The following is an 8,574-nucleotide window of genomic DNA, read 5'->3' as shown; positions in this document are numbered from 1 at the left end:
GGTTCCTCAATTTCTCACTGAATTTCAACAATGCAAAGTTAGAAGAAGAGAAAAGTAGAACAGATTTTCCTACCACAATGACCGAGCAGGGCTTCAAGCTGCAAGGGTGGCATGTCTGTAGTTATTTTTGTATATGTTATAAGAATACTGCAAGCTCGGATATTTGTAGAAATGCTTTTGGTGATCCCTGTCCTTAAAGTACAAGTCACTGTATCCCAAATGTGTTACATCACCCACCAACTGCAGAGGCTTTGAAACTACAGTATTTTTTATCATCATCATCATCATCATCATCATCATCATCATCATCATCATCATCATCATCATCGTCATCATCAACAACATTAGAAATGACCTGGAAAAAAAAAGGTCATCACCATAAACATACTGTAACGTCACTTTATGTTACTGGAGGCCAAAGCTTGATGATTTTTATAAAATACTCACATATTTATACAGGCTACCAATTACATATGGTAACAAAGGAGGTCATGGTAATACACTTCTATCCTATACATGCTGTCATTATGTAAATTAAAAACCAGCTCATTCTTTTTAGATCAGTGCTATCCTTACCTTTATGAGAATAATACATTCAGGTTACAGGTGAAACTTTAATTGTCCAATACAATTTCATTTTTTTGTGTTTGCATTTATTAATTTATATATGTGTGTGTGTGTGTGTGTGTGTGTGTGTGTGTGTGTGTGTGTGTGTGTGTGTGTGTGTGTGTGTGTGTGTGTGAGTGTAAACGGATAGGGGGTTGCTAATATTTGTCTCATTAGGGATGAGCTTCATGATCTGGGCTGCTCTAATGGAAAATGATAGGCCTCATCAATCTCAGGTCATTTCCTTTCCTTTCTCCCAGACATTTCCTCTTCCTTTCTCATCTGCATCACCTTGTGTTTTATTACCATGGAGTCTTCATCTTGTGTAATTGGATTTCTAGATGTTTTTTTAATGTGAAGATTGCTCACATTTTCAAATCATGTTTTTATCTGTGCACCATTTAACTCGTGCAAACCAGGGAGGGCAATTGTTATTCTGCCACTTGAAGGTCCCATATTATGCAGAAATCACTTTATTAAGTCTTTTAGTGAAATTTGTGGGTCTTTGGCTTTCCTTCCAGCCCACAAAATGTGATATTCAATGCCAAACCTGTACTTAGAAGTGCTAGTGAATGTAAACCTAAAACAAGCTGTTTGGATTTTGGGGATTTGTCGGCGTCAGCGATTCCTTTTTTTGGCCAATCAGGAGCAAGTCTGACCTGATTGGTCCACCGGAGAAGATACCCCCAAACCCCCTCCCTGCTGCTGCTCCAGTTGCCATTACTGCCATCACTGCTCTGTTTTTGGCTGTAAACAGCCACATAGTTCCATGCACAAGCTTCCCATCTCGGAAGAAGTCAAGACTAAGTGGCTAGAGTTCATTTATCAAGGAAATGTGCCAGCTATACTCAGTAAAACTGTGCATGTGTGTGCTGGTCACTTCATGACCGACTGCTTTTCCAACTTGGGACAGTACAACAGAGGGCCAGCGAATAGATTGGTCCTGAATCCAGGCGCATTACCAACCATCCACCAACAAACCTCGGACCCTGGAAATGTGAGTATTTTAAATGCTGTGTGCTGTGGAGCAGATGTAAGAGCTTTTCCTCTGTGTCCCGTGTCTCTGTGTTAGCTGCAGGATGCTAACTGTAGCTGCAGTTAGCCTGTGTGTAGTGTTATGGTAAACGAGCTTTGCTGTTTTCTAAACATTGTGCACCCGGAGCTCTTGGTGCCGCTCTCAGTGACACGAAAGAGCAGGGTGGTATCAGCGGTGGCTCATTTACATATGAAGACCACGCCCACTAAATCAGACTGTTCTGAACAGAGGGGCTATGAGAGCCTGGAAACAATGCTGCTGTGCTTGATTTATTGGCTTTTTGGATCAAAAATGTTGCCAACATTTCATGAAGACATCAATGATCCATATTAAACTGCAGAAAAGGAGCAGAATATGGGACATTTAAGGAGATACTCATTTCAGGCAATATCTCTTGTTACAATCAGGATGTTTAATGCCCCCTGTGAGACAACTTTACATACTTCAAAAGTCAAACATTAAGCCTCTGGTAATTTTTATGTGATGATGAAATATCACTCAATATCAGCATTTAAACTGTTCTCTAAAAACTCTTCAGCAAGTAAAACAAAACACTTGTAATTTCAGTTTGTTGCTTCATCTGTTGGTGTATTTGAAGCTGAGTGTAACAGCTTGCTTAATTAAGTCATGTGAAAGATATTGTGAGCCTGTTGGGAAGCTAACAGTTCAGGATGGGACCCATTCCGAAAATATATAAACTCAGAGGCAATAAATCTTCAGTCTTCAGTGACACAGTGACTACTGTGTGACTGCTGTGCTTATTGAGGTGAATAAATCAAGGATTCCCCTCCAACATTTTCAGCTTCTCTACCAGCTGTTCAAATGCTTTCTGAGCCTCATACATACTATGAGAGGCTCCTGTGTCACTGCATGCAGTTAATATACAAACCAGCATCGCTGTCACCAGGGGAACACAAGCGGTTTGTTTCTTTGTGACGTCCTCTCCACACTTATTAGCATATAAAAGCACATCCGCTGCACAAGAGTCTGGATTTGCATCAGAGCGTAAACAATGAAATATGCTGATTAATTGTATAACCCACTTTTTTGCATGTGGAGTGCATCTTTGAGTGGGTTAAAAACAGAAACAGATCATTTTTGTTGGGGAAACCTTCAGCATTCTAATTTTATTTCACGTAATAGGTCAGTGTTTCATGGTTAAATAATCCTTTAGCTGGCATCAAAAACAGATTATTCATCCAACATCATTCAAAAGTATGTTTTCTTCCTCAAACCCTTCTAGGTCCTCTCCAGATGAATTAAACTTACATTATCTTATTTCTACCCAGTTTTATAGCTATTCAAATTGAAAACTGCCATTTTTACCATAGCTGCTTTGCCTGAGGCAACTTTTGTGACATAGTTATGAAAAATGTCCTCATGGATATGTGCCACAGGTTAAAAATAAGTGATCAAGTGTCCCAAATCCTGAAACTATGTTTCACTTCATGTGTCAGGGTTGATGTATAATGATGATTTTATTCTTTATTAACCTTTTTACATGAATCCTTTTTGTAGGTCTGAATAAAATACTACACATAAGGTTTATATATCAACAACTTTATTACTCGTCCAAATTTAACGATACCCCTTAAAGATAGCTATAGTAGTGGTAAGCCCCTAACCAGAACACTATTTTCCAAATGCAATGGGTTTCCTATCCGTGTGCGGATAGTTTTCCTTGCATGTTTCTTATGTGATCCTCAGTCTACAGCAAATCCAGGACTTGAATTTTAAACCAAACAACTTCAATCAGATTACAACAAGTGCCCTCAGTGATCTGTACTTTCCCTTTAGATATATTCTTCTGGACTCATGATCTATTACTCAAAACCAGTGAGTGAATCAAGCATTATTTTTGTTCTTATGCTGTGGAGATTTAAAGTTGTGTGCAGTCATTTATCATATCTTCAGACATAGACTACGTTCACAGCGATCCTGTGAAGAAGGTTATCAGCAATCTGTGATGATTTCTCTGCATTGTATTAATTTGGCTTCTCATTTTGTAGAGCACAGCCTCTTGGAAACAGGTCAAAAGTTTATTAGTCATGTGGCTGATAAAACATTTAAGACAGATTCCATCATTACCCTCCAGGCCCCTCGTCCTCCCTCGGCCCACTGTCCCCATATTCTTTCTGCATTTCCACTATCTGATGACTTTGGATTTGTCACTGTGTGTTTTTGTGTGTTTGCATTGTGTGTGTGTGTGTTTCCCCACATTTCCATAATGGTGTGACAGAGAAACAGCAGCAGAGTGTTGGACCATATTTGATAAGCAGGGTGCACAGAGTCCTGGATCATAGGCTTTAGCTAACTGTCTCATTGATATTCAGACATTCAGTTAAGTTTGAAATTGTAGTAAAAGGTCACTGACCCATGTGCATAAAAGCACAAATACTGATCAGCATCATGAGAAGACACACAACAATTCAACATTAAAACCAGATATATTATAATTTATAAGATTTATTGAATTCAACCATCTAATGAAGCATTGTCAGCACACCTAAAAATCCCACACAAACCCAGGGATCAATTTACAAACCTCCTGGATGCAAAATGATATTTTAGAAATACTACATTTCTAATATAATTTTGGCCTCATGTTTGCCCCACTATTACTCCAACATTTATTCATTTAAATTTTGAAATACCCCACTTTGCATCTGGTTACAGGTAGGATGGGCTGGAGCCCACTGTGACCTCTAAAGCAGAAAGCAGTAAGGATGGCACCTCCAATGTCTAAGCCCTTGACTTTTCAGAGTTATTGGAAGACATAAGACTTTTGTCAAGACATGTCTTTAATTTAAAAATTAAAAAACAACAACAGCAAAAACTAAATGTTTGCTAAAGTCATCGAGAAAGTTCCTTGCCCCTTAAAGGGTTAACATGTTTTGTTTTAGAAAAAACATTTGATGAGCCAGGTCTGTCTATGTCACCCCTGTCTGTTTACCCTGCACACAGAGGAAGAAACTAATAGGACACAAACCCAGACGGGCTCTTGGAGATAGATTGTATTTGTATGAGTCATTTCCAGTCATTTGGCTCGCTAAACAGGCTTTCCGACAGAGGAAAAACAATAGATTCATTTACGTTATGCCTGTCAGACATTTCTCAGTCTCTTCTTCTGATTTCTCCCCATCTGATTTTCCTCTCTTTCTCCACTTTCCTTTCCTGTTTCCTGTTTCTCCTCATCATTGTCTCTCTCTCTCTTCGACTTATTTATTTACAGCCCCCCCCCCCCATACACACACACTTCTTGTGAGAGGTTGAGGCAGGAGATGCAGTGTCTCTATTGACCGGCTGACATTTCTAAAGTTGACAAACGTCCTGCTGCTGAAATAACACGGAATCACTCAGCCTTTCTTCCACATGATGGTTATTTATGTAATAAATTTCCTTCAGCTTTTACCACTAGGGATGAGTACCTAAGTAGGTACTTTTTTAGGTATCAACTGAATTAAGTCAAAAGTAACGGGTACTGATTTACTTAAATCCAAAGGTACCATGTTTAGGTACCTGAATGCATCCTTGTGACTGAGAGGGACTGGAGGAGTAAGTGGTTTTCCATGCTGGGCATGAACAGCATTGCAAGATTATATATTAAAGAAAAAATATGTTAAATTGAACAACTTTGAGATTCTATTAAGAAAAAATGTATATTTTTACCACATGAACACAAAAAAGTATCGAAAGTTGGTACCATGGAGTACTGATACTGATTGCCAAGTACTGGGCATAGGTACCGTATTGTTTCAAATGTAAAAGGTACCTATCCCTATTTATGACACCGTTTCTAGACATGATACATACCATGTCTTTGGTTGATGTACATGATTTTGTCCATTTTGATGATGCAGCCACTTCAATGATCATACATCATCTAACTTTGTCAAGCTACATGTTTGCCATTGTTTTTTTTGTTATCAAAAAAATTGTATACTATATACTATAAATGATAAACTATAAATAAAAACTGTGAAAAACTATTCATTGATGATACTTATGTGTTGAAGCTTGTCCACAGTTACAGCTGGCTACAGTAGAGAAACCACACAAGCACCATTTAATCTTAGGATTATATATTAAGTTTTGTTATCATGTTTTGTATACTAGAAAGCAGCTGTATTCATGGTTCACCCAAGTTGCTACTTGAATTAAATTGCTTAACCAGTCTCTGGACTCTCTGAAAGCATAAAAACCACATTGATTTACATTTAATCACTCTTCATCACTGGGTGGTTCAAAAAATGATAAGAAGAAACAGCCTTCAAACAGTTTTAAAAATGATTTTGTGAAAGTAATTTTGAATTTAAAATGATAGGAGTCATATCTTCGATTAAATCTTTGTGTTTATCACAGCTTCACATTAGACTCCCCTGACCTACCAGAAGATAATCTATGCAAAGATTACATTAATGATAAAATATGTTAAAAGTACATGAAAATTGGAAGTCAGATCTGTGTAAACCAAAGGTGAAATGGAAAAAAAATAATGTTTTTTGACCATAACTGGTTAAGATTAAAGTCAGACCAGAAGTCACTGCATTGAAAAAGTCCCTCAGATGATGTGATGTGACTTGTGAGCTGATCTAGACAAAGAGTGACATCTAGTGGTGAGAAAGGGACACAGCAGTTCAACTATGGACATGCAGCACCAACTCTGTAATTAGGGTCCTCGGCCTGAGCCAGGGCACCTTCTAGCAGGAGCTAGAAGGTGCCCTCGTTAACAAGGTTTTCTCATATTCATTGTTTTGGTTTTTGTGAGTAATTCTAGTAATCTAGTCAAACAGATGTTAGAGGCATGCAGGCAGAATTGCAAAGTAAGAAAACTACCCGAGCTTCAAATTGCAGAGCTTTATTGCTCTACAAACCATAATAAAAGTGACTGCTCACGTTTCTTAGCTTATGAGCAGATACTTCTCTGATTTGACCTTTGACAAACAAACCATCCTTGTGTTGCATTACATAAATCCAATCTTTAACACCCTCTGCCATCTATAAAGAGCTCTCTGTTTCAGCAAGGGTGAAAAAATTCTCCTCCCTCTCTCTTGACCAACCTTGTCAATTCCAGTCTCTAGTCGTTAGCTCGTTTGGCCCAGGAACCAGGATTTACAAATCCTTCTTGCACCAAATTGGCTCTCAGGCCAAGACAGCTACGTCACACAGATTCTCTGGTGGTGGCCATTACTCAGAACTCCTCATACAGCATGGAGGCCGAGCTGAATGGGAAAACAGTTTCGACATTGCTGAGAGGGAACAGCTGCGGCGTTCTGCTGCTGGAGGATGACAGATTTCTATTTCTTTGTTCCTCTCCCCCTAGCCCTCTGACAGACTCTCTCTTCTCTATTTGTTCTTTCAGTTCTTGTTTTCTTTTTCTGGATTTTCTGTCTCCCGTTCCTTGTTCTAGCCCCATCTCCTCCTTTTGTCATTTCTGTGTTTCTTTTCTTTTTCAAATTTGGAATCTCTCTTCTCTGCAGTAATACTCTTGCGTACTCATATAAATGTGAAAGAACCCTAGATCTGGAGACACATTCCCAGGAATATTAGTCCAAGGAATTTTTATAGGGCCCCAGTCACTTTTCAGTTTTGGAAAAAAAAAATACCATCATGCTGTTTGCCAACAGGGTAGAATTCTGTGTTTGAATCCAAATGTCATCACTTAAATGGATATCCAGAGGTTATGTTTGCAAAGCTGTCAGTAATAAGCATGACTTAAGGTTGGAATAACAATCCTCTCTAATTTGGGGGTTTGGAAAATCAGAATTTGGGGCAAGTTGTTTGGCGTTTCAGACTTGTGTGTGACAACTTGTTATATCTCTAAATAACCACAAAACAGTTAAAACCGCTGGTGCAGGAGTTAAAAAAAATGACCTGATGAAAATGACATTCAGAGAAAAGCTGTAAGTTTGGAATTGGAAGGAACACTTCCTTTCATACACACATAAACACTCTGGTGCATACAAATAATCACTGAGGGAATACATTTTGGAGTATTGAACCCTTAAACTCCTCCCTTTTCTGTCTGTGTTTGTGTGAAAGTCACCAAGTGAACATGCTGCATGTGTGTGTGCTGCTGTGCCTTTTTTGGAGGGGGGGTGCGTTTAAGTGTGTTAGTGGAGCCACATCTGGAAACAATAGAGCGGTAGATGCTGTCACTTTCTCTTTACCTCAGGCTTTTGAGTGAGGTCTTAAACAAACACTCAATTCACTCACAGTAAATTACAGGAAGGCAATCTGAGCTGCAGACTTTGGATACTTGGCCTCTCTTTTTCTCCCTCTATTTTGTTCACACACACACACACACACACACACACACACACACACACACACACACACACACACACACACACACACACACACACACACACACACACACACACACACACGTTCAAGCATGCCTTAAATTGATCAGTTTTCCCATGTGCAATTTTCTCTCTGTGCTGGTAAGCTACAGTCAAGCGTGCCGTAAGTGTAATTGTAAAGCCAAATCACAACTCATTTTGAAGTGAAAGGAGGTGTGTGTGCTCTGTTGTGAAACTTCTATGTGTACTTTTGAGTGTGCGCTGGTCAGATTGTTGGTTCATAGCTGATGAGATGTGATTGACGGTACAGTCATGTTTACATAGCATAATCAGCGTGTTTCCTCTGCGGATTCAAAACAAATTTGGTGGTTATGGTGGATTTCTTATCCTAATGCAGAGTTACTGCTGAAAAGAAAAATGTAAAGTAGTCAAAACTGAACCATAGCTGTTTGGATATGTTTAGTTTACAAGGTTCAAAGACTGAAAACAATCATGCAGCAATGATGGTACAAGTAGTTCATTTATCTCATTAGACAAGAGGTGGCAGCATTGTTCAGCTCATTCAACTGTCATGATAGAAAGAGTGAGCAGTTCAAACCAGTGGGTTAGTTCATTCATTTTCTCATT

The sequence above is a fragment of the Halichoeres trimaculatus genome, unplaced genomic scaffold (assembly GCF_033239565.1).
Source record: "Halichoeres trimaculatus isolate MK-OKI-2021-1 unplaced genomic scaffold, fHalTri1.1 fHalTri1_scaffold_9, whole genome shotgun sequence".
In the NCBI taxonomy this organism is placed as follows: Eukaryota; Metazoa; Chordata; class Actinopteri; order Labriformes; family Labridae; genus Halichoeres; species Halichoeres trimaculatus.
Note: the sequence above shows the minus strand (reverse complement) of the source record.